The 27,636-nt window shown below is 45.4% G+C and overlaps 1 protein-coding gene and 1 long non-coding RNA gene across 3 annotated transcripts in view; one reads left to right on the top strand and one right to left on the bottom strand.

Moving 5' to 3' along the window:
- Positions 1 to 27,636, bottom strand: part of rab15 (RAB15, member RAS oncogene family) — a 239,169-nt gene that overhangs the window by 120,802 nt on the left and 90,731 nt on the right. The gene's annotated exons all lie outside the window — the stretch shown is intronic.
- LOC140407861 (uncharacterized) overlaps positions 1 to 27,636 on the top strand; it is a 72,634-nt gene that overhangs the window by 535 nt on the left and 44,463 nt on the right. The window lies entirely within an intron of this gene.

Below are 27,636 nucleotides of genomic sequence, written 5' to 3'. Positions count from 1 at the left end.
TCAAGCCAGGGGGATGGTAGCTAGAAGACTAGCTGCCAGATTTTCAGAGAGGGTCCTTCACTCGATTTCTGGATGTCGTGGAGGAGAAGCGGGCCATAATTTACCCATGGGCTGGCAGGAGACCCTCAAGCAAGGTCATTAATCCTGCCTGAGATATGGTGGCAGCAAAGGTCAGTGCCAGCAGCCTTACCAAGAGGACGGGGGTTCAATGTAGGAAAAAAAACAAATGATCTACTATGATCTGCAAGGATGTCAATGAGTAATTTTGCAGGAATTTCCCCCTGGAGTTAAAGTGAATTCTATTTTCAATTCTTTCCTGTGTGAACGACGAGGTAGCAGTTTTCAGCAGCAGGGCACGGTTTGTTGTTCCATGGGGTGTAAAATCAATTTAATCAATAAAAACAAATTCTACAACTTTAAAGGGAATGGAGTAGCAGAGGGCCCTGGCGTTGTGTGTCCACAAATCTTCAAATGTGGGGTGACAAGTTGAGAAAGCTATTTTTTTTCTAAAAATGTGATCTTTGGATTTGCAAATGAAGGCAAAGAGGACAAAAGCAAATAAGTTATGCTTATTCTTTATCAATAACTAGTTTGATCTAACCTGGGAAGTTGCAGCCAATTCTGAGCAGCACAGTTTAGGAAAGTTGCCAAGGCTTTGGAGGGGGTATGGTTAGTTACGTGGAGAGGTTAGAGAACTGGGGTTCACCTGTCACATAGAGTAGTTTAAGGGAAGATTTAATAGAGGTGTTCAAAATTATGGGGGGGCTGTGGTATCACAGAATTGTTACTGCTCAGGAGGCCATTTGGCCCACCATATCTGCACCAATTCGCAAAATGAGTAATGTGGTTTAACGCCGCTCCCCTGCCTTTTCCCCATACCCCTGCTCATGGTTTCTATTCAAGTAATAATCTAACGCCCTCTTAAATGCCTCCATTGAACCCGCCTCCGCCACGCTTCAAGGCAGCGCATTCCAGATCCGAAAACTTGTTGAGTGAAAAAGTTTTTCTCACATTTGCTTCTTTTGCTAATCACTTTAAATCTGTGAACCCTCAGTCTACTCTGTCCAGTCCCCTCATGATTTTGAGCATCTCTATCAAATCTTCATCTTAGCCTTCTTCTCTCCAAGGAACACAGCTCCAACCTGCCCAATCTATCTTCATAACGGAGATGCTCGACCCTGGGACCATTCTTGTAAATCTCTTCTGCACTCTCTCCAATGCGTAAATTGTAAATAGGGATAAACTCTTCCCATTAGAAGGAGGGTCAGGAACTAAGTGTCTCAGGTTTGCACTGAGTGCTGAATTTGGTGCGTTTTGAGTGCGATAGTGAGAGTTTGGTGACCGAGGGAGTGCTGAATTTGGTGCGTTTTGAGTGCGATAGTGAGAGTTTGGTGACCGAGGGAGTTAGGTGAGGAGGGAGTAAGGTGCTCCATTCATTTTGTTTCCGACATTTCCGCAAAGAGTGCGAAGAGAGCCAGGAGTTTACAGGAAGTGTAGCTGACTGGGAGCAGAGTCGGAGGGCGGAGATCTAGTTAGTCCACACAGCAGCTATATTCTTTAAGGTAAGAGGGGATGGAGGCTAGGCCAGTTACATGCTCCTCCTGTAGGATGTGGGTGGTGAGGGATACCACCGGTGTCCCCACTGACTATACCTGCGGGAAGTGCACCCAACTTCAGCTCCTCAAAGACCGTGTTAGGGAACTGGAGCTGAAGCTGGATGAACTTCGGATCATCCGGGAGGCAGAGGGGGTGATTGAGAAGAGTTACAGGGAGGTAACCACACCCAAGGTACAGGACAAGAATAGCTGGGTTACAGTCAGGGGGAAAAAAACAAACAGGCAGACAGTGCAGGGATCCCTCGTGGCTGTTCCCCTTCAAAACAAGTATACCGTTTTGGATGCTGTTGGGGGGGGATGACCTACCGGGGGAAGGCCCTAGCGGTCAGGTCTCTGGCACGGAGTCTGGCTCTGGGTCTCAGAAGGGAAGGGGGGAGAATAGAAAAGCAATAGTTGTAGGAGATTCAATGGTTAGGGGAATAGATAGGAGATTCTGTGGTCGCGAGCGAGACTCCCGGAAGGTATGTTGCCTCCCGGGTGCCAGGGCCAGGGATGTCTCGGATCATGTCTTCAGGATCCTTAAGGGGGAGGGGGAGCAGCCAGAAGTCGTGGTGCACATTGGTACCAACGACATAGGTAGGAAAAGGGGTGTGGAGGTAATAAACAAGTTTAGGGAGTTAGGCTGGAAGTTGAAAGCCAGGACAGACAGAGTTGTCATCTCTGGTTTGTTGCCGGTGCCACGTGATAGCGAGGCTAGGAATAGGGAGAGAGTGCAGTTGAACATGTGGCTGCAGGAATGGTGTAGGAGGGAGGGCTTCAGGTATTTGGATAATTGGAGCGCATTCTGGGGAAGGTGGGACCTGTACAAGCAGGACGGGTTGCATCTGAACCAGAGGGGCACCAATATCCTGGGAGGGAGGTTTGCTAGTACTCTACGGGAGGGTTTAAACTAATTTGGCAGGGGAAAGGGAACTGGATTTGTAGTCCAGCAACTAAGGTAGCCGATATTCAGGACGCCAAAGCATGTAATGAGGCAGTGGGGAAGGGAACACTGACAAAGGAGAGTATTTGCAGGCACGGAGATGGGTTGAAGTGTGTATACTTCAACGCAAGAAGCATCAGGAATAAGGTGGGTGAACTTAAGGCATGGATCGGTACTTGGGACTACGATGTGGTGGCCATCACGGAAACTTGGATAGAAGAAGGGCAGAAATGGTTGTTGGAGGTCCCTGGTTATAGATGTTTCAATAAGATTAGGGAGGGTGGTAAAAGAGGTGGGGGGGTGGCATTATTAATTAGAGATAGCATAACAGCTGCAGAAAGGCAGTTCGAGGAGTATCAACCTATTGAGGTAGTATGGGTTGAAGTCAGAAATAGGAAAGGAGCAGTCACCTTGTTAGGAGTTTTCTATAGGCCCCCCAAGAGTAACAGAGATGTGGAGGAACAGATTGGGAAACAGATTTTGGAAAGGTGCAGAAGTCATAGGGTAGTAGTCATGGGCGACTTTAACTTCCCAAATATTGAGTGGAAACTCTTTAGATCAAATAGTTTGGATGGGGTGATGTTTGTGCAGTGTGTCCAGGAAGCTTTTCTAACACAGTATGTAGATTGTCCGACCAGAGGAGGGGCAATATTGGATTTAGTACTGGGTAATGAACCAGGGCAAGTGATAGATTTGTTAGTGGGGGAGCATTTTGGAGATAGTGACCACAATTCTGTCAGGGAAGGACACAATTGAAATGTGGAACTTGTTCAAGGAACAGACACTACATGTCCTTGATATGTATGCCCCTGTCAGGCAGGGAAGAGATGGTCGAGTGAGGGAACCATGGTTGACAAGAGAGGTTGGATGTCTTGTTAAGAGGAAAAAGGTGACTTATGTAAGGCTGAGGAAACAAGGTTCAGACAGGGCATTGGAGGGATACAAGATAGCCAGGAGGGAACTGAAGAAAGGGATTAGGAGAGCTAAGAGAGGGCATGACCAATCTTTGGCAGGTAGGATCAAGGAAAATCCCAAGGCCTTTTACACATATGTGAGAAATATGAGAATGACTAGAGCGAGGGTAGGTCCGATCAAGGACAGTAGCGGGAGATTGTGTATTGAGTCTGAAGAGATAGGAGAGGTCTTGAATGAGTATTTTTCTTCTGTATTTACAAATGAGAGGGGCGATATTGTTGGAGAGGACAGTGTGAAACAGATTGGTAAGCTCGAGGAAATACTTGTCAGGAAGGAAGATGTGTTGGGCATTTTGAAAAACTTGAGGATAGACAAGTCCCCCGGGCCTGACGGGATATATCCAAGGATTCTATGGGAAGCAAGAGATGAAATTGCAGAGCCGTTGGCAATGATCTTTTCGTCCTCACTGTCAACAGGGGTGGTACCAGGGGATTGGAGAGTGGCGAATGTCGTGCCCCTGTTCAAAAAAGGAACTAGGGATAACCCTGGGAATTACAGGCCAGTTAGTCTTACTTCGGTGGTAGGCAAAGTAATGGAAAGGGTACTGAAGGATAGGATTTCTGAGCATCTGGAAAGACACTGCTTGATTAGGGATAGTCAGCACGGATTTGTGAGGGGTAGGTCTTGCCTGACAAATCTTATTGAATTCTTTGAGGAGGTGACCAAGCATGTGGATGAAGGTAAAGCAGTGGATGTAGTGTACATGGATTTTAGTAAGGCATTTGATAAAGTTCCCCATGGTAGGCTTATGCAGAAAGTAAGGAGGCATGGGATAGTGGGAAATTTGGCCAGTTGGATAACGAACTGGCTAACCGATAGAAGTCAGAGAGTGGTGGTGGATGGCAAATATTCAGCCTGGATCCCAGTTACCAGTGGCGTACCGCAGGGATCAGTTCTGGGTCCTCTGCTGTTTGTGATTTTCATTAATGACTTGGATGAGGGAGTTGAAGGGTGGGTCAGTAAATTTGCAGACGATACGAAGATTGGTGGAGTTGTGGATAGTAAGGAGGGCTGTTGTCGGCTGCAAAGAGACATAGATAGGATGCAGAGCTGGGCTGAGAAGTGGCAGATGGAGTTTAACCCTGAAAAGTGTGAGGTTGTCCATTTTGGAAGGACAAATATGAATGCGGAATATAGGGTTAACGGTAGAGTTCTTGGCAATGTGGAGGAGCAGAGAGATCTTGGGGTCTATGTTCATACATCTTTGAAAGTTGCCACTCAAGTGGATAGAGCTGTGAAGAAGGCCTATGGTGTGCTCGCGTTCATTAACAGAGGGATTGAATTTAAGAGCCGTGAGGTGATGATGCAGCTGTACAAAACTTTGGTAAGGCCACATTTGGAGTACTGTGTACAGTTCTGGTCGCCTCATTTTAGGAAGGATGTGGAAGCTCTGGAAAAGGTGCAAAGAAGATTTACCAGGATGTTGCCTGAAATGGAGAGTAGGTCTTACGAGGAAAGGTTGAGGGTGCTAGGCCTTTTCTCATTAGAGTGGAGAAGGATGAGGGGCGACTTGATAGAGGTTTATAAGATGATCAGGGGAATAGATAGAGTAGACAGTCAGAGACTTTTTCCCCGGGTGGAACACACCATTACAAGGGGACATAAATTTAAGGTGAAAGGTGGAAGATATAGGAGGGATATCAGAGGTAGGTTCTTTACCCAGAGAGTAGTGGGGGCATGGAATGCACTGCCTGTGGAAGTAGTTGAGTCGGAAACATTAGGGACCTTCAAGCAGCTATTGGATAGGTACATGGATGACGGTAAAATGATATAGTGTAGATTTATTTGTTCTTAAGGGCAGCACGGTAGCATTGTGGATAGCGCAATTGCTTCACAGCTCCATGGTCCCAGGTTCGATTCCGGCTTGGGTCATTGTCTGTGCGGAGTCTGCACGTCCTCCCCGTGTCTGCGTGGGTTTCCTCCGGGTGCTCTGGTTTCCTCCCACAGTCCAAAGATGTGCGGGTTAGGTGAATTGGCCAATGATAAATTGCCCTTAATGTCCAAATTGCCCTTGGTGTTGGGTGGAGGTGTTGAGTTTGGGTATGGTGCTCTTTCCAAGAGCCGGTGCAGACTCAAAGGGCCGAATGGCCTCCTTCTGCACTGTAAATTCAATGATAATCTATGATTAATCTAGGACAAAGGTTCGGCACAACATCGTGGGCCGAAGGGCCTGTTCTGTGCTGTATTTTCTATGTTCTATGTCACAGATTTAAAATAATTGGCAAAATAATCAGAAAGGAGATGAAGAGATAATCTTATATGCAGCGAGGATATGAGAACTGCAATGCACTGTCTGATAGGGTGTCTGATAGGGTGGCTGAAACAGATTCAAAAGGAAATGTCATCAATACTTTATAAAGGGAAAGAATTGCAAGGATAGTGGGACTAATTAGATAGTTGTCTCAAAAAACCATACTAAGACGATAAGCCAAATGGCCTCCCTCTGTCCTGTATCAGTTTAGTTAGCTATCCTCCGTGTCCTGGGTGGGACGGAAGGCCGCAATAGTGTTGTCCCATCGGGCCCTAACTTGTGCTGTGGTTTGTGCCTCACCCCATGTAAGCCCCATCTCTTCCCAGTTCAGTCACCACAGTCCAGATCATGTTGTTTATGGCCTGCCTGTTTAGGTTTCCCAGCTGGTATTCGCTCTTTTATTAAAATTTAGAGTACCCAATTATGTTTTTCCAATTGAGGGGTAATTTAGCGTGGCCAATCCACCTAGCCGCCACATCTTTGGGTTGTGGGGGTGAGACCCATGCAGACACGGGGAAAATGTACAAACGCCACACAGACAGTGATCCTGGGCCGGGATCGATGGTATTCACACTTAGGACATCCTTACCACGTGTCTGAGCCATCTTATCCTGCACTTCTTGATCTCAAGGACAATGCTGTGACAGCCATTCTTCTTGTCCAGATCCTCATTGGAATTTTAATTTGCCAGTAGATGCTGTAGATCTTGTGTAGGCAGCTATTATGAAAGGCATTGGGTGGGATTCTGCATTCCCCGATGCTGATTTCATAATCGGGCGTAGTATCCCTACTTACGATGGAATCGGGGGCGCCCCCTCCAAAATGGTTTCATCACGCTCGCGGCACATGCCATTGGGGCGGCCTCAGGACATCACCTGAAGGCCCTGCGCCGATCCTTCGTCCCCAATGGGCCAAGTTCCCGACTGCGCAGTTGACTCATGGTCTCAGTGGTTGGGAATCTGGTGTGGCGGCTGTAGACTGTGTCCAGCACTGCCTCAGTCAGGCAGGAGCTGGCCAGGGGATGTTGTGGGGCTATACAGGGGGGCACTATCTGGCAGGTCAGGCCTATGCACGGCTGATGCCACGTTGTACGGCGCTACCATGCGTATGTGTGGCCACGGACCCGGCAATTCTCCGACCATTTTTGTCATGGAGGCCGGGCGTTTTCCGAGGCGTTGCTGCTAGCCCCTCACCGGTCCGAGGATCAGTGCTTGGGCGCCATCGATTTTTTTGAAGTAAAACGCCACGGATCCTCAGGACATCACCTGACAATCGTAGAGTCCAGCACATTGACCTTGCCCATGTTTTCCTTCATTACCCTCCAACATTCAGATCCATGTAGCAGGACAGACTTTACATTACTGCTGTAGAGTTTGATTTTGGTCTTAAGACTTTATTGTTTGGACTTCCAGATAGTTCGAAGTCTGCTCAGTGCACCTCTAACTTTGTTCATCTGAGCCTTGATGTCCTTCCTCACACTGTTGTCATTGTTGATAAGGCTCCCAAGAGTAAGTGAAGTATGATTCTCGGAAATTCCATTGCTGCTTGAAAATTATGACACAATCATAGGGTCAGAGACTTTATGAAGGTGTTGGAGGTCTCACCTGTTGGCTGGAGAACTGGCGAGAAACTGGAGTTGCGTCCTGCAGGAAGGCCCACTGCTTTTAACTGCAGTTAAGTGGCCACCGGTGGTTCTTTCCCAGGTTCAAGGACTCCGCGAACAGAAATCCTACTGCCTGAGAGCTATTGGATAATCAGAGGCCGGCAGCTCTTTGTAGCATGACGAGAGAGATGGGAGATGTTGGTGGCTGCTGCCAGAACAACAGATCCTAGCGACCCAGGATCAAAGTAGGACCCAAGCCACAAGAAGACAAGTAAGAAGTCTTAAAACACCAGGTTAAAGTCCAACAGTTTTATTTGGAATCACTAGCTTTCAGAGCGCAGCTCCTTCATCAGGTGAGATTAGTGATTCCAAACAAACCTGTTGGACTTTAACCTGGTGTTGTAAGACTTCTTACTGTGCCCACCCCAGTTCAACGCCGGCATCTCCACATGAAGACAAGACGACAAGAAATTGGAGCAGGAGTGAATCATAGAATCACTACAGTGCAGAAGGAGGCCATTCGGCCTATAGAGTCTGCACCGAACCTGCGAAAGAGCAACCTACCTAGGCCCATCACCCCACTCTATTTCCGTAACCCAGTAACACCTCCTAATCTTTTGGAACAGAGGGGCAATTTAGCATGGCCTATCCACCTAACCTACACATCTTTGGACTGTAGGGGAAAAACCCACGCAGTCACAGGGAGAATGTACAAACTCTACACAGACAGTGACCAAAGCCTGGAATTGAACCTGGGTCCCTAGCACTGTGAGGCAGCAGTGCTAACCACTGTGCCATCAAGCCACCCATACAGTTGACCACACAACCTACTCAACTATTCAATATGAACATGGCTGATTTTGGGCGCTGACTCCACTTCCCCGCCCTTTCTCCATATCCCTTAATATAGCTCTTAAGCCAGAGGTAAGTAACGGTAGGAGAATTTTAAAGGCTGGGATCGTGGGGGTGAGGGGAAGGGGGAGGAGGAGGAGGATGGGGTGGGGGAGTGGGCAGCAAGGGCAGGGGATTGGCTCTCAGCAGGACCCTCGCTCCTGATGCAGGTACCGAGTGACTTTGAAAGTGGGACCTCCCCTCTCCATCCACAAGCGGCCTCGCCGTGCACACTGCTTGGTGATAGGTCCACCCACAGCTGGGTTAATAACAGCAGTGGCAGGAAGAGGCCCCCCAGCAGTCACTGGCTACTTCAGGGCCTCGATTGGTGGAGTGGCAGGAAGTCCAACCATGGGTCTTCTGGTCCCCGAATTAATTCTGGCAGAGGTAGGGAGGCAACGGGGAGTTCGCATAGCACCCTCATGCCTGATTAATTGCCCACCTCGCCTCCAAACATGCCATGAGAGTGGACATTAAATTCCCTCCCCCAGTGTTCACATACATCCACATATGCACATGTGTAGAGACAGACATGTGTTCCTGCCGGATCAGTCCCCATGATTGAGTATAATGCTGTCTTCATAAATCTCACATCTACTTCACTCAATTAGCTTTCTGTATGCCCTCAATCAAGCAAAGCTTCCACTGGCAGGGCACACTCCATTAACCCCGTATGGCAGTACTCACGAGCAGGTGAACAATGCAAAGAATATGTTAATGTCATTTCTACACCTGCTTCTAAAACAACCCTACATTATGCATACAACGGAAGGACATTCTGAGACATCGCAAAACCTTTTTTCTTGCCGTTGTGAGAGAGGACGGGAAAATAAAGTGCCCATCTTCCAAGGTATTACCACAGAAAAATAGAAACAAATGTTTATTAAGAAATGCATGAGATATAAATAGAAGGCCATTGCTACTCAACACATTCATATAATGAACATGCTGTGACAAAGCAGATTGCAAACAAACCAAGATTGGTGAGAGGTATGGGAAAAATAACAGACAGATTTTATTTAAAAGATCTGTGGTTATCTGTGGTACCAAGAAACAGCTTATCCTGAGCTTGACAGGATCACACTGTATAATTATTTTCATTCCAAAATGCCATAAATTATTTGAATAGCGCTGCTTCCCAACACCTTTTTAAAAATTCTAGGCAAGCAGAAAGAAAAATCATTGAACAATAGCGAGAGAAAATACTGTGAAATAAAAATGAAACAAGAGAACGTTTTAGTATGGGCCCTATTCCAAGTTGTCATTTTGACTTTTCAGAGCAGCACGGCAGCGCAGTGGTTAGCACTGCTGCCTCATGGCGCCGAGGTCCCAGGTCACTGTCCATGTGGAGTTTGCACATTCTCCCCATGTTTGCTTGGGTTTCACCCCCACAACCCAAAAGATGCGCAGGGTAGGTGGATTGGCCACGCTAAATTGCCCCTTAATTAAAACATTTTTTTGTTGACTTTCCTTAAATGTAAAAAAAAACACTGGCGGCTGGAGAAAAACATTGGGCGGGATTCTCCTGTCCGCCAGCCGGCCAATAGGATTTCCCATTGTGGCCATCCCACGCCATCGGGAAACCCATGGCATGGGTGTGCTGCCAGTATAGCGAAGGATCCCGGCGATGGAGAATTCCGCTGATTAATCAGCCAGCAAGCAGTTGAATGCAAAATCATTTTCCTCACACGACAGTAATTTGATTGAACAAGTTTAATGGAACAAGCTGCCGCTGTCTAAATTGTCACTGAAGCAATGCCATGCTTGGTTTGATGCTTGACTTTTATCCTGTAGAAGATGCATGCAGGATAGCACTACGGCTATTTCCAATGTTGAAGCACTTCTGGGACATTTTTCTATATTAATTGCACCTTAAAATGTTGGTTGCTGTTGTGTCTGCCAGCAGCTGACCAAAATGCTGTTCCAGTCAGAGCCATAAATTTTCTTCCTTTACGCTGCTTCAGGATGGATACATAGAATCCCTACAGTGCAGGAGGCCATTCGGCCCATCGAGTCTGCACCGACCCTCCGAAAGAGCACCCTATCTATGCCCACTCCCCCGCCCTATGGGCGTAACCCTGCGCATTGATCATGGCCAATCCACCTAACCTGCACATCTTTGGACTGTGGGAGGAAACCGGGGCACCCGGAGGAAACCCACGCAGACATGGGAAGAACGTGCAGACTCCACACAAACACTCATCCAAGGCCGGAATTGAACCCATGTCCCTGGTGCTGTGAGGCAGCAGTGCTAACCACTTTGCCACCATTGTGCTGTTGCAGAGTGTACAGCTGTCTCCCAGCCTTGAATTGTAGGTAGCTTTCTGCATGAATCAAAAATATAAACGTGATTTCCTCTTTATAAACTAAATAATATTTTATGAATTCAAATTATTTTCTTTCCCTGCTTTTGTTAATTCTGACTCCAAGAGGAGCAGCATGGTGGTGCAGTGGTTAGCACTGCTGCCTCACGGCGCCGAGGTCCTAGGTTCGATCCCGGCTCTGGGTCACTGTCTGTGGAGTTTGCATATTCTCCCGTATTTGTGTGGGTTTCGCCCCCACAACCCAAAGGTGTGCAGGGTAGGTGGGTTGGCCACATTAAATTGCCCCTTAATTGGAAAAAATGAATTGGGTACTCTAAATTTAAAAAAAAGAAAAAGAAATTCTGACCCCAAGAATGCACATCTGCTATCTGCCCTGTACAAAGAATTGCCAACAAGTCTGTCATTCAAAGTGACTACTCGCTTTCCCAAATGGCTGCACTCCACAGATATTCCAAGACACGCTCAGATGAATAGAATAGTAACCCCCCACCCCCCTCATGTTTAACCTTGGGAACAACATTTGACTTCATTACCATTTAATTCCCAGGCCTTCACCCCTGAATTATCCCCTCCGCCATCAGAAAAACAATCCAGGTTGGTGTGAGGCAGAACAGTGTAAAACCCGACTGGTGTCCCAAGGTGTGCACCTGGCGATCTGACCCCCCAGGTAAGTGCATCGCTCAGGGGGAGAGGTTCCTGCCCAAGTACTGCCTGAGCACTATCCTCTGGCACTGCCCTGACACTGCAGTGCCGGGGGTGTGGGTTCCTGTTGAACACCTTAGCCTGGGGCAGTCTTTAAAAATGGCGTCCTGATCTTTGAGGGGCGACGTTGTTGGCAGGGTGGGCAAATCAGAGGCCACCCCGCCAACATTACATCGTGGGATCTGCCCTTTAAAATTTTTATTCTAAGGTTCTGCACTGTACAGCAGTGAAAGACTCCGTTGTCACGGCGGCTTCAACTCCACTTTTCCCGCCCACTATTGGCCTTTGCCAATTTCATGGAAATTTCCATCCTTGCATATCTTTTTAAAACTATCCTTCAACATAACTGAATCTTGAATTGGTTTTTCAGAATAATGGTCATGAAATCTTGAAACACGACAGGAACACAAGCTAAAGAACTGATAACAAATGTTTCAAGCAATTCACGGTTGCATTGTTTTCTGAAGCAAGCAACTAGATTACCTTCCTAAAGGACATCTGATGCCAACCTGCTGACATTTAACTCAGTGGTGAGATTCTGATGAGACATTGGTTGACTCGAATTTTTGTGTTCATGCCTACACTCCCTTCATTAATGTCCAACATCGACCCTCAGGTAATTTGTAGCCCTTCTTCTTAGGCAGTCCCTCAGGATTGAGAATGACTCACTTCCTCTCCACTTCAATGGGTTCTGAGGTGGCTGCTGAGTCCAATGCCTTATCTGCAGGTTCTGTCACATGTTGGGCAGGTGGTGCTTGAAGGGTTGGGTGGATGAGATGCTCAGACACGTGCATGCTCTCTCTGCGTCTCAACTTCGCCTTTGCATGTTCCCAACAACGTCGCTCGATGTGTTAATCCCATCCAAAATAAACCTTCCCTATTTCAGTCGGTCACTAGTTAGAAGTCTCCCATGAGTCAGCAGGTATGTTTGACCTCTTCAGGGTGGCTATCTGCACTGTAAAGCTACTATCGACATTTGAACAATGACTATTTGCATTTGTTTAGCTCCATTAATGTGGACAAGCATTCCAGTGCGACACAGTTAAAGATGGATGCGGAGCCAACGAAGATATTAGGAGCGCTGACTAAAAGCTTGGTCAATGAGGATTTTAAAGTAAGACATAAAGAAATGAGTAGTGTAAAACAGGGGAGATAACTGAAGTCATAGCTACCAACTTTAAAAAAAATAAATTTAGAGTATCCAATTCTTTTTTTCCAATTCAGCGGCAATTTAGCGTGGTCAATTCATCTAGACTGCATATCTTTTTGGGTTGTGGGGGTGAGACACACGCAGACATGTGGAGAATGTGTAAACTCCACATGGACAGTGACCCAGGGCCGGGATCGAACCCGGGTCCTCGGCAATGTGAGGCAGCAGTCCTAATCATCGCGCCAACCTCATAGCTACCAAAGTTGATGTGATGCACAAAAGGCCAGAGCCAGATGAATGGAGAATTCCAGGTGGCCGGTTGAATGTTTACGGAGGATCAGGCCACAAAGATATTTCAACTCCGTCATGTACAACAGGGGTATGAATTTTAGAACTATGGCAGGAGTTCTCCGGTCGTTACAATTCACTTTTCCCGCCGGCAGTGCACCTCCGCCCACGTGTTTCCCGGCGGTATGGGTTGGCTTCAAGAGGAAATTCCATTGACAAGCAGCAAGAGGAGAGAATCCCATTGCCAGCGAATGGCGCGCCGCCAAGCCCCTATATCGTTTCAAAATGGACACAGTGGTTCTTAACAACACATCCTGCAACTTCCAGCATTATTGACTCCAGGTAAAACTGAACCTCAAGTAGATGCCTCATTAGAATATCAACTATTCCAGCCACTTGTGAAACTCAAATCCTTTTGTTAAGAATGAACTGTAAATAGAAACACAACTATTACACATCAGCCATTTCATCAACCTGGTCATGGAACCATCAAAACTCATTGTCCTATTTGTGAAAGGCATTCAAAGGGTAATTTGATTTGAATGGCTCACTCAGTTGAGATGACCTTGACTGTCGCAAAAGTTCTCAACCGTGTGAAAGGTTAAAACACAGGACGTGAAGAAAAACCACACACAACTCTTTTTTGGAAGCGGGTTTGAACACGTAATTGGCCACATGATTTAAGGCAGCCATGTTGATTTCTTGTACTTTTTCAGAACAGCAGAGGCTGGCAAGATCAGAAACATAATCTTTATTTTTAACATTCACATAAGCTTGCTGCTGCAAGTAACTCGGGACAGCCACTCTGAAGGAAAGGAAATACACACTAATCTAACTCATTAAGTTACTTTGATTATGGACAATAATGAAACGCATAAATATTATCCATGCCAGCACGGTGATGAAAATTTTAAAGTGGAAGGACCGGATACCAGGAGCCCAAATACGTCAATCAGGACAGTGGTGACTGGGATTTGGTGCCAGTAATAATTTTTGATCAGCAGATGTTTAAGGCGCATATCGGCAGGCAAATGAACAATGGAATGACCAGGTCTGGAGGTGACAAAGGCTGCAGCATTATACTCATTCGCAGGCCTTAATGGGTGACATTAAGCTGATTCCAGGAACTGCTCCAGTGTCGGTCCACTTCCTCCAAATATTGGTATCACAGGACTGTCCTCTTTCCGTCTGAAATTTTGCCCAAGTGAAAAGTCAAGGCCGAGGAAGATAAATGCAGGGAGACGAGTGCCAAGCTTGAAAAGAACTGCAGACTCGCTTTGAGAAAAATTGTCATCCACAGTACCTGAAGATATATTTAGCAAAGTCCATCGTGCAGCTGGTGAGACATTTGAAAAACAGACAAAAAAAGCCCATGAAGTTGAAAGATTAAAACAAGTAACAGAGTAGGACAAACAAATGTGAGTTAAGGTAGCTGATATTCCTGCAGATGGAAAGAATGCCGGCTGGCAGGCTGTAATTTTAAATAAATAAAAAATATTTCCCAACATTTTTTTTTCGTGAGGCACTTAAAAATATCACAAACACACAACATGCTGGGTTATTCAACTGAGCAATAATTAGCAGTCAGCCTGAAGTCTTGTCGTTATTTCTTGGGAGTTTTTTTTCGCACAACAAAACCTGACTGGAGTTTCTGTCACGCTTAACTCTAAATTTTTGGGAACGACTAATTGCATTTAAAATGTTGAGGGAGTGAGATGTGGAACTGATTCCCACAGAAACTGTCACAATAACACCTCTTATTAGGTAATGCACTCATTAATATTTAGCTGGTAATGCTGCTGGTTTACTGTTAGTCTGCCACTGACAGCAGCTGTGGTTGTTATCTGTTCCTGCCGGGGATAGATTATTTTCTGTTTTTTTCCCTATTCTTTAATGGGATATGAATGCCGCTGGCAAAGTCAGCATTTGTTGCCCATCCATAATTGCCCTTGGGAAGATGGTGGCGAGTCACCTTCTTGAACCGTTGCAGCAGTAAGTTCAGTAATAGTAAGTTCACAAATTGCCTTGCTTGGCTCCATGGGCTGCACGGTGGTCAGCACTGCTGCCTCACAGTACCAGGATCCGGTTCAATTCTGGCCTTGGGTGACTGTGTGGAGTTTACACGTGCTCCCCGTGTCTGCGTGGATTTCCTGCAGGCGCTCCAGTTTCCTACCACAGTCCAAAGATGAGCAGGTTAGGTGAATTGGCCATGCTACAATTGCCCCTTCGTGTCCAAAGGTTAGGTGGAGTTATGGGATGGGGATGGGGCCTAGATAGGGTGCTCTTTCTGAGGGTCTATGGGTCAGAAAGTCAAGGATCCAGTTGCAGAGTTGCAGTTCCCAAGAGGAGCCAAGTCCTAGGTTTTGGAGCTTTGATATGAGGGATTATGGTATTAGAGGCTGAGCTGTAGTCAATGAATAGGAGTCTGACATAGGAGTCCTTGTTGTTGAGATGTTCCAGGGATGAGTGTAGGGGCAGGGAGATGGCGTCTGCTGTGAACCGGTTGTGGCGGTATGCAAATTGCAGTGGATCAAGGCATCCTGGTTGTATGGAGTTGATGTGTCTCATGACCAACTTCTCTAAGCACTTCATAATGATAAATGTCAAGGCCACCAGACGGTAGTCGTTGAGGCACGTTGCCTGGTTCTTCTTTGGCACCGGTATGATGGCGGTCTTCTTGAAGCAGGTGGGAACCTCAGAACGGAGTAGGGAGAGGTTGAAGATGTTCACAAACACACCCGACAGTTTGGCCACAAAGGATCTGAGTGCACGACCAGGGACTCCATCAGGATGCATTGCTTTCCGAGGGTTCACTTTCAAGAAGGACGATCTGACTTTGGAGGCTGTGATGGTAGGTATGGGTGTGTCCATGCCTGTTGCTGCAGTTGACAATGGTTTGTTGGTTTCCTGCTCAAAACGAGCATAGAATACATTGAGTTCATGCATCGAGTTTCTGATTCTCCCAGCGTTCCATCGACCAACCCGACCTGATGCTGCAGAACTTTGTCAGGTGTCTCACATTGACAACATGCTGATAGTCCGGAGGCCCAACTGCCCTTGCTTTAGCGATTCCATGAAACTGTCCTCTAAACATGCTGAATTGTGTCTCCATCACTGCCGTCATCTACTGAATTCAGCATGCGAAAGAACAGTAATTGCTTCAAGGTGTGAAGGTTTGTTAGTGCAACCTCTGCTTGGGAACAGAAGAGTGATGAGACTGAAGTCGGACCCTGGCTTGAACAATGCGATTTAGGCCATTTACAATGAATATGCCTATGGCAGCTGTTGGGCGCTTCTCCCACGATCGGGACCATTGTGGGAGTGCTGCAACTGATCGCTCCCGCTACCCTCCCAACACCCGCCAGCTGACCCACCCGTGGGTCATGACCTACACTTTGAAAAACACTGGCCTAAACACTGTAATTACTAAATTTCTCCATCTCTCTCATTCTTGAAGTCCCTCCTACTATCCCCTTCTTTGGCGCAGTTTGATTACTAATTGATTGATAACGCTCGTGTGAAACAACTTGGGACATTTTCTGGTGTTTAGTAGCTGCATAAATGCAAGTCATTGTTGCTCTTTTTGTTGGCTGCACAAAATGCAGTTATATATTAACTACTTTAAATGTTGAATTTTAAAAACACACTCATGCAAGAAGCACAATGCTGGAAATCCAAAATAAAAGCAGAAAATGCTGAAAATACCCAGCAGGTCAGGCAGCATCAGTGGAGAAAAACAGAGATAACAGCAGGAATTTTCCGGGGCGTTCACATTGGCAGGATATTCCTGTCCCACTGATGGCATGCCCCTGCCACGTGTTTCTCGGCAGCGAGGGGCGCATTCAACGGGAAACCCCATTGTAGCCATCTCAGATGGCCACCTGCAAAGGGCCATGGGAATTATGGCCAACTCAGGACTCAGACAGACTCAGAGCTTGTGGTAGCTAGACGCGATCGAAACCCCCGCTCATTTGCATTCTAATAGCCCATTTCCCCAGAACAAAAGAACCGTACTCAGGTAACCGATACAGATGCAGACTAATCGGCGCCACCCCCTTTACTCAGGGAGCCCAAACAGCCAAAGTCAATGACCGCTAAGGACACGCCCAGCCATCAAGGTACCCGCGCCCCTTTATTGGCCAAAATCGAAGGCAGTGATCGAAGCCTGTCAAATTATTGGGTCCAAGTTAAGGACCGCCCCAAAGAGCGCAAAATCCCAGAGGGATAAAAAGGAGACACAGCCATGTGTTCAGTCTCTCTTGGCCCCGGCCTACGCCTAAAACCAAGTGTAGCATTACGACCAAAAGACAAGTTCAAGACCAACGATCGCTACCAGACGGATGAGCCCAGCAGAAACAGAGCCACTTCTTCCACCCAGCCACGCAAGATCCGGACAAAGGCCTTGTCCATTTGCATAGAGCCGGTTGCCCTGAAGTTAAGTATAGGTTATTGTAGTTGTTAGGTGTAGTTTAACTTGTAGTGTTTTGTGTTGCATGTCGAAGTAATCCTTGTGTGTAAATAAACCATCTTTGAACTTGAACTGACTAACTGGTTGTGTGGTCCTTTGATCAATATCCGGTAAAGCTTGTGGTGGTATTACTTGATACCTGGAGATTCTAAAGAGCATCATTATTAATTGGCAACATTATTGGTGACTCTGGTGATGATTGGCAACACCGTTGACAATGACAGAATCAGAAGGTACCCCCGCTGGCCGAAGCCAGGCCACCTCTGCGTAACACGTGGCGGGTTGTGAGGAAAATCCCACACAATGCTCCAGGTCAATGACCTTTCATCAGGATTGAGGAAAGACATAAGTGTATTAGGTTTTGCGCATGTGAAACGCGGAGAGAGGGTGGAGGAATAGGGGTTGCGGTCTGGAGAGATTAAATGACAAATGGCTTCATGATACAAAAGCCAAAGCAACTGGTCATCAGTAAAATAAAATACACAAAAGATGTGTTTAGTTGAGGTATGAATGGCAGGATAGCAATTGTTCGAATGCAAAGTGAAGCAAAAAAACCTCAAAAAATATAAACCAACCAGAAAAAACCCTGAACTGAAAAATTTGATCAACTTTGTTTCCAATTTCTACCCTTCTATCGTCTTCACCTGTACCATCTCAGACTTGTCCAGTCCCTTCCTTGACTTCTCTGTCTCCATTTCTGTGGCTAGGTTGTACCATGAAAAACTTTTCGTCATTGAATCTCTCTTTCCCTCAACCCTTTTTCATATCTATCTTTCCATTAGTTCTGATGTCGGGTCATTGACCTGAAGCATTAACTTGAGCCAAATGTTTCTTCTGGCTTAAGGAGGGTGCTCTTTCCTCGGGCTGGTGCAGGCTCGATGGGCCAAATGGCCTCCTTCTGCACTGTAAATACTATGATGTCGACAATGATACCCCCATCGTGGGTTCTCCGGCAGTGGAGGGAGTCAACAATGGGAAAACCTGTTGACAGCAGGAAGATTCCACTGCCAGCCAACACAGGCCATCTCCGCTGCTGCAAAACATGCTGCGGGGGGATTCTCCCTCCATAGATGCGGCCTGACCTGCTGATTATTTCCAGTTTTTATTTTATTCTGTTTTTATTTTAGGTTAACAACTCATTCATTCATCTAAAAAAAATTTTTTTTAAATAAATTTAAAGTACCCAATCATCTTTTCCAATTAAGGGGCAATTTAGCATGCCCAATCCACCTAGCCTGCACATCTTTGGGTTTTCGGGGCAAAACCTACGCAAACACGGGGAGAATGTGCCAACTCCACACGGAATAGTGACCCAGGGCCAGGATCAAACCTGGGACCTCGGCACCGTGAGGCAGCAATGCTAACCACCGTGCCACTGTGCTGCTCGTTCATTCATTCATTAAGTGTATGTGCGAGGCTGCCTCTGTTAACACAAGATGGTCATAAACCTACCATGCTCATATGTATGGGTTAAACCAAATAGCTCTCCACCTTCATTCCAAAACCTTGGAATAAACTGTTAATCAGTATTTTCTGTCATGCAGTTTACTGTTAAAAGCCAAAGTGATAAATAATGGAGCAGCTAATTGTGAAACAACTCCAAATTCTATAAAATCGGGTTGGATCAATGATTTCAGCCATTTTCTTTAAAAAAATATATAGATTCCTCAAATGCTATTATCGGTATTGATTGGAGGCATTTCCAGAATATGGAAACTTTACTAAATGCAGCTTATGTTAGCAATGTGAGGAATGGAGCAAAAGAGCAAGGTACTAGAAAGGGGATAAGTAGCTATAAGTAATTAGGTAAAGTTAGGAGTAGATACTAATACAGGTGACTAGAGGATTAGGGTAGCGGACTTTTAAACATCTCTAGCTTAGGCTGGAGAAAATGGGTAGCAGTCTAATTGCCTGTAACTGGGAATTCGCAAAGCATGAAGAGGGGGATGGGCAGCCATTAGGACCGGTTCTTTGTGCAGAGGATGCTGCAGAGGTTGCTGGGTGAAAGGGGGCTCCAGGGTCAGCTTATGTGGCCAGGTCAAGGAATGTGTGAGTTGTGTGAGAAAGACCAATGAGAATCTTGCATTTGCCACCTTGCCTTATTTGGTCGTGTGTGAAACTTGATTCTATGTTCATGTGTATAAGATGTTATGTGCTTTGTTTTCACTCACCTCCTCTGGGAATCTCAGGAACAGTGTTGGTCCTGGGTTATCAGAGTGAGTCTACCTTGCAAGCTATTTGAAATAAAACAAAGGAATGTTTATATATCTGACTTATTCAGAACCGTATCGGAACAGAGGAGGCTTCAGGATTGTTTAAATTTACTTTCCAGTTTTGAAGAAGGAAAAGGAAAAAAACATTGTGTTTCAGTGCAAAAACAAAGTTTATTGTCCAGTTGGTTGTGATGAATGAAAGTATAATGCTTTGAATTCCTTTCGTTTGAGTGGAGATCTCGGTGGATGAATGAGTGTGTGTGTTTAATAGAAATTTGTGAACTTCCTCTGGTATTCCTAGTTTTTAAAATGTTGTGATTTGCAAAACGAAGTTGCACATCAATTAGGAGGTATACACGGCAGTTAAAGTGAGATTTAAAATGGGGTAAGTATTTGAAAGTTCTTTAGAAAATCAATAATGATGATTAACATTGTGGAAGTTATTTAGAACACAATTCTCAGGAAGTAAACAAAAAGCAGAATCAAAATGTATAAATTGGGATTTGTAAATGAGTAGTCAAACTCGGCATAGTCTTGGCTGCAAAATAAAGGGACTGAACAAAGGAATCTAATATTGAAATGCGAAGACCAGGCATTCGGTGTGAAGTGAGTTCATGTGCTCCTTTGTTAGAGGCAGCCATGATGCACCTACATTTAAAAATGTTGTTCTGTGTTCCAAATTTGTAGAGATTTCAGTATTTTCTCTGTAAACTTGCTACACATCAAATTTAAGATTCGGGGGTTTTCATATAGCAAAGTCTATGGATTTTTAACTTTATTTTAAGATTACACAGGGGGAAAGGAAGATCCCAGTAGAAAGGAAGAAGGCCATTTTAGAGATGCCCAAACCCCAAACCGTAAGAGGGGTTAGGCAAGTACTGGGGACTATTCGACTACTGTAGGGCCTTGGTGTATAAGCACTCAGAACTTGAGGGAACGCTGCAAGCACTGACCCCAGGGGGGTAGGCAGTCCCGAGAGCAGGTAGAATGGGGACTGTAGCAGGATACCGCTTTCAAGGAAAAATTTATTAAAACATGCCCTTGTGTTATATTGGGATAGTGGAGAGGGGCATTGTGGCAGTAAGGGGCTAGAAACAGGGGGACCAATGAGACCAGTATTAGGAGGTAGTCGGTGGAAGTGATATGGCACAGCTCCACTAGGTCCTAGTGCCCGCTTATTTGCAAGAAAGTCACTAGCAGAAGAAATGAAGTTTAGAATGTGAACTACATTGCAGTCGGAGCTTTAGGGAATAAAGATATGGGACCGGAGCTTAGATTAGGAGTATTACTTGCAGTATCAGGAAATGAGAATCTGATGGCAGGGAAAGATTAATAAAAATAGATGCAGAAATTAAAAAAATTAAGATATTAAAACCAATTGATAACGTAGAGGAAATAAGGAAAGCAAACCTAGCAATAGAAAGAATGACACAGGGTTAATCAGCACACAATTCCAGCACACAATTCAGGGAGACCAATACAGGCCGTAAAAGCAATATCCCTTGACGCGAGGTGCCAAATGCGAGCTGGAGATAATGATCAAAGAGTTAGAACAGCAGGGAATCATTCAAGAAGTCACATATGCATCGATGAATAGCCCACTTCAGGCAGTTAGCAAGCCTGATGTATGTTTAGAATGGTAATGAATTACAAAGCATTAAACAAGGTCACAAAAAAAAGGCTAAACGGTATTTAATAAATCCACAAATTACATTGGAGAAGGTGGCAGGCAAAACTTATTTAACTAGTATAGATTTAGCCAACGGATTCTGGAGTGTTCCGTTAGATCCAGACAGCAGGGAAAAGACAGCATTTACTTTTGGCACTAAACATTACGTATACTGTAAATTGCCACAAGGATATGTTAATTCCCCAAACCACTTTCAGGCAATAGTAAGGGAGTTGATTAAAGATGATTTGGCTTTGTATATACTGATGATGTGTTAATTGGAGATGATGATCAGGGGGACACATGTTGAAAGAGTGACCAAAATGTATTGAGGTGTTTATGTACGGAATGTAATGAATTGCGGGACAGTCTTCCAAACTAGACATTGATACAGGTTATTAACCCGGGGATGTTAGGAGGCGGAATAGTTATCATAAAATTATAAAAGGAGGGAATGAGGAATGGAGCAAAAGAGCAAGGTACTAGAAAGGGGATAAGTAGCTATAAGTAATTAGGTAAAGTAGGAGTAGATACTAATACAGGTGATTAGAGGATTAGGGTAGCGGACTTTTAAACATCTCTAGCTTAGGGTGGAGAAAATGGGTAGCAGTCTAATTGCCTGTAACTGGGATTTCGCAAAGCATGAAGAGGGGGATGGGCAGCCAGTAGGACTGGTTCTTTGTGCAGAGGATGCTGCAGAGGATACTGGGTGAAAGGGGGCCCCAGGGTCAGCTTATATGGCCAGGTCAAGGAATGTGTGAGTTGTGTGAGAAAGACCTATGAGAATCCTGCATTTGCCATCTTGCCTTATTTGGTCGTGTGTGAAACTTGATTCTATGTTCATGTGTATAAGATGTTATGTGCTTTGTTTTCACTCACTTCCTCTGGGGATCTCAGGAACAGTGTTGGTCCTGGGTTATCAGAGTGAGTCTACCTTGCAAGCTATTTGAAATAAAACAAAGGAATGTTTATAAATCCGACTTAGCCTTTGACTGAGACCAGGCTGGGGGCAGGAAGAACTCAATATCATAGATTCTTTAATTTACAGTTCAGAAGGAGGCCATTCGGCCCATCGACTCTGCACTGGCTCCCGGAAAGAGCACCCCACCCAAGCCCACACCTCCACGCCACCCCCACTACCCAGTAACCCCACCCAACACTAAGGACAATTTTGGACACAAAGGACAATTTAGCATGGCCAATCCACCTACCCCGCACATCTTTGGACTGTGGGAGGAAACCGGAGCACCCGGAGGAAACTGACGCACACACGGGGAGAACGTGCAGACTCCGCACAGACAGTGACCCAAGCCGGGAATCGAACCTGGGACCCTGGAGCTGTGAAGCGATTGTGCTATCCACAATGCTACCGTGCTGCCCAATGTGTATTGTCAATGTGTATCAAACTTTTGTGAGGGCCATGAAGAATCCAGCACGAGTTGAAGGATAGAAAGAAATAACATTTATTTCCAATAACGTATATATATCTATATATATATATATATATATATCACAGCAGCAGCAACTCCCTTGCTGCTCACTCCTCTCTCGCTGGTTCCAATCTGGCCAGCTTTATTTATGCAGGGAATCTGCTAATGATTTCTCCGCCCCCCCCCCCTCATTGGGGAAGCTCATACTCCCAAAGGATTGTGGGATTGGCATTCGTCCCCAGCCAGTGGTAACCAGGCAGGTTATAACACAAACCGAATTGCATTAAATATTGGTCCAGATTAGGTTTAATATGATTCTATACACATAAAAACATAAGAAAGGGGAGCAGGAATAGATCATACTGCCCTTCGAGCTTGTTCCGCCATTCAGTACAATTGTGGCTCACCTTCTTCCTCAACTCCACTCTCCTACCCATTCCCTATATGCCTCGATGCCCCAAGAGACCAAAATGTCAGCCTAGAGGCATCACAGATCAGTTATTGCACTATCTCGTGCGGCTATATGCCCCATGACCCTGTAAGAAGTTGCACATGGGATTGCTCGCTTGGGGAGGGACCACAGTCTTGTATCTATTCGTGTGGAGGAGCTCGGTTTGTCATTTGAATTCAATTTTTAAAAATTAATTAGCACAGTGATGCTCGATCAATAACTCCAGAAGCGAGATTGGATGACAATTGACGGCTTTATTGGACTAGATGGTTCCCCCAGCAGCGCAGGTATAGAATGCGGCTGCTAGGGAGACACAGACTCTTATACTCCGCCTTGCTGGGCGGAACCAGCAGGCAGGCTTCATCAATGATCTTCATGCCTCAGGTACCTCCCACACCAATAGTCTTACAGCCTCAACCTAGATACCGTAATACCCCCAATACAGACTACCACACACAGTTAATCCACCAATTCCCTCCCCCAACTGCCACAGGTCACCATGCTTGAAGATCGTGAAAATGGACAGTCACTTAGTAGGTGACACTATAGATACAGCAACAGAATTGGAGTTGATAGCCATGAGGTGCAAGGAAAAACATTGTTTCTGTATCACCGAGTATTTTTGTTACATTTTTTTAGAATGTAACCAAAAAGAATTGCGTACATTGTTTCTTCCCGTCATCTGCTCTTTACGAAAATATAGAGCTTAAAATAGATTCTCTTTAAAATATTACCCTCAATCTAGAGGTTGTGTATTCATTAAACAATGTATTTATCCTTGGAGTCAAACTGATTATAGTCTGTTGCCAGCAGACAAGAGTCTACAATGGCATCATTTGAACTCATTTATTTTAAACACATCAGCACTGGCATTCAAATTTGCCAATCAGAAAATCTGAACTCACATGTTCTTTCCATACTAATGGTTTAATTGCAACCTTGTTTATCTGTTTTGAAATATGTTTATTCGTCCTGAAAATGGGTATGGTGTTTGAAGACAGATTCTGGGTTCTATGGACCTTACTGTGACTGACAGCTTCACCTAATCACGAAGGATACTTTGTAAAGTTCTTTGTCTCTGGGGGAAGGGTTTGAATGACAGCTCCTTGCCAAGTTTGAGCTGTTTGGCAGCTTTCTACCAGTTCAGAGGTTCTTGTTCCTTTGATAGGAAAGTGAATCTGGGAAGATTTCACAGAACCAACTCCTCCTCAACCTTGCATCTGAATTTTGTTTTGGGACAGAGTCGGGGGGGGGGGGGGGGGGGTCTTTTGTTTCTCTGTGAATGGAAGAGTTGAGAATTAAGAACTGCGGCCAAGGAAATTGCCTGTGCTGAACTTTTTTTTAATAAGCCTAAATCAGGCAACCTCATGGATTATCCAGAGCGCCAGGGGGAAATAAGAGGGCTTACATCAGTTCCAGTTAGGGTTGGCAACCCTCCCAGGACTGACCTGGAGTTTTCAGTAATTGAAGATGGCACTGCTGTGTGCAACTCTGGAGAAAAATCATCAGGGCATTTAAATAAAAGATAGGTTATTCTTTTTAGTTTTCTTCAGACATTTCACTATATCAGATATAAAACTACTGAAACTGGAAGAAAAGGTTGTTTGGGTGACAATCAAACACCATCCAACTGAGGAATGAATCTTCTTGCTTTCCAATTTGTGTAGAAAGGCTGTGCATCACAAGGGTGGATGTGTTGACCGTCCACTGGCTGGAGTCATAGAATCATAGAACCCCTACAGTGCAGAAGGAGGCCATTCGGCCCATCGAGTCTGCACCGGCCCTCGGAAAGAGCACCCTATTTAAGCCCACGCCTCCATCCTATCCCCGTAACCCAGTAACCCTATCTAACCTCTTGGACAGTAAGGGGCAATTTAGCATGGCCAATCCACCTAACCTGCACATCTTTGGACTGTGGGAAGAAACCGGAGCACCGGAGGAAACCCGCGGAGAAAGTGCAAACTCTGCACAGGCAGTCACCCGAGGCCGGAATTGAGCCCGAGTCTCTGGAGCTGTGAGGCAGCGTGCGAACCACTGTGCCACCGTGCCGCCCCATGTGATGAAACTTCCAGGAATGCATGAATCACAGTTGGCAACCCTAGTTCCTGTGAGACACTTACGGTACAGGGGAGATTTGTTCAACCGTTGCTGATGTGACATCAACTCATATTGCACATAAAAGGTCACATTTCAATTAGTAGGGGGTGAGGAAATTACCCTGATGCTGAGTACCAGAGTAGTATCTTAAAGTAAGCCCTAAAAAATGAACAATTAACACAGCAGTTAAATAATATTTAAGTCAAACAATCAAAATCTGAAAGATTTAACAACACATCTAAAAATGTTTGAGAAAAAATATTTGTAGAAAAACCGTATTCTTCTTTAAGAGTTCCACTGGACTCTCTAACGTATAGTTGTGGACTACAGCTCTAATTTTCTGAAGTAAATTGAAGAATAAAATCTGCATTGTGGCAAAATGAACAATGCACTGGAATCATTCCAATTCAGTTTTCAAATTAACAAGGCTGCAGCATAACAGAATATCCTGCCCTTCTTGTTCAGCTGCCAAGTAACCGATCAGTACAGATCCGAAAATCCAAGATTTGATTCTCAGGGCAGTATTTTCAGGCCCTTCCCACTGGCGGGATCTTCCAGGCACAAAATGCGACCCCTTGAGAGTGGCGGGTTTCTCGCCGGTGAGTCATGCAAAACATCATAGACATCAGCGGGACCAGAAGACCCGGTCCTGCGACCAATGGCGAACCGCCTCCGCCACAGGAAAACACGCCACAGGAAGGTGGGGATCGATTGCAGAAAATCCCGTCCTCAGTCCATGCCACCTTCATCGCAGTAACATCAGAGAATCCATAGGACCCCTACAGTGCAGAAGGAAGCCATTCAGCCCATCAAATCTGCATCGTCCCTCTGAAAGTGCATGACACCTGGGCTAACTCCTTCGCCCTATCCCTGGACCTAACTTGCACATCATTGGACGCTAAGGGGCAATTTTATCAGGGCTAATCCATCTAACATACACATCTTTGGACCGTGGGAGGAAACTGGAGCACCCGAAGGAAACCCATGCAGACACGGGTGGGAATGTACAAACTCGACACAGACAGTCACCCAAAGCCGGAATCGAACCCGGGTCCCTGTCGTGTGGGGCAGCTGTGCTAACCACTGTGCCATCGTGCCAAGAGGCTATACCTGACTTCAGTATTCCCAGACTCAGGTGGAAAGCAGTGGGAACCAAACCATCCAGGGTCGCTTCTGAGCACTAGCCATGTTGACTCTGCCTGATCACATTCTGATTTTCCAGGTATCCTGCTATAACCTCCTTAACATTGGACTCCAGCAATTTCCCTATGACAGATCATAGGTTAACCGCTCTGTCGCTTCCTGCACAACCTACACTCTTACCAGAGCTAAACCCCGGTGGGAGTCCCATTCTTCAAGTGAGTAAGGAAGAATAGAATTAATATGGAACTAATTGATTGCCCTGGCACTGCACCCAGGGAGTGATGAACAAGTGAACCATTCGGATCTAAAATTTAGTGTGTAGAAGCAGAAATAGACCAATACAGGGATAGGAAAAGGGGATGAAGAAGAGAGAAGAGGGAATAGGGATAAGAGAGAGGGGACAGAGAATCAGAAAGCAGGCAGTAGGGTAGGGGCAATGTATAGTGGAGAGGGAAAGTTGAGGAAGAGGGGTGTGATGAATGTAAGTAATTTTTATATATTTCGTATTATGTGTCTGTAGCAATAATGTTATTAAAATAAGTTAGGTTAAGACATCCAGATTATGTGATGAAGAGGTTAACAGCGAGGCAGGCTGTGATGTCACTCATGGGCGGGGCTGGGTCGGGTTTTAGTTTTGTTTTCAGCCCTGCCCTGTGCCTGTTGTTTTAGTTTCATTTTGAGAGTTCTGCCCTGGTTTCTGAGGAGGTGTGTTTCTCAGACTGCCTCCTGAAAGCTTCTCTTGCAAGGGTTTTGTGAATAAATCTAAAAGCCACTGAGTATTGACTGATTATTGATAAATGGTATTTGGCCTGTGTGTGTGGATTTTGCTGAATTGAAAGTTTAGAAGTAGATAGGAAAGTAAGCTCAACGACCTTTCTTTATTTTTCTGTTTAACTGTTAACTGAAAAAGCTGTATTTTCCTTTGATGTTAATGGGGTTAATCCTGTGTAATAATAATACTTTGTTTTGGTGTAAAAGATCCCTAGTTGTCAGTGGCATCAGCCTTGGAGCGAAGTATCCTTTCCTCACCGTTTACAGATTGAAATATTGTTGGGGTCTCATCAGGTTTACTCATATATATTGGGGTCTGGTCCAGGTGCAGTAACAGAGAAATGAAGGAGAGAGGAGGGTGATGGTGAATGGGGATGTGAGATCAGAAAATGCTTGCAGAATTAGTGTGACAAATGAGCTGTAAATTTACTGGTGGCCACTGGCTGACCCAGGAGGATCTCCAAATTCTCCAATGGTAGCCTTTTGTACCCCATATCCATGGCCTGTGCTGCCATGAACTGTGTCAAAATGAAGAGTTCATAAAAAAAATTTTTTTTTAAGAGTACCCAATTCATTTTTTCCAATTAAGGGGCAATTTAGCGTGGCCAATCCACCTTCCCTGCACATCTTTGGGTGGTGGGGTGAAACCCACGCAAACACGGGGAGAATGTG

This window comes from Scyliorhinus torazame, chromosome 2 (assembly GCF_047496885.1).
Source record: "Scyliorhinus torazame isolate Kashiwa2021f chromosome 2, sScyTor2.1, whole genome shotgun sequence".
Classification (NCBI taxonomy): Eukaryota; Metazoa; Chordata; class Chondrichthyes; order Carcharhiniformes; family Scyliorhinidae; genus Scyliorhinus; species Scyliorhinus torazame.
The sequence above is the reverse complement of the archived record's forward strand: the minus strand, read 5'-3'. Positions and strand labels throughout refer to the sequence as shown.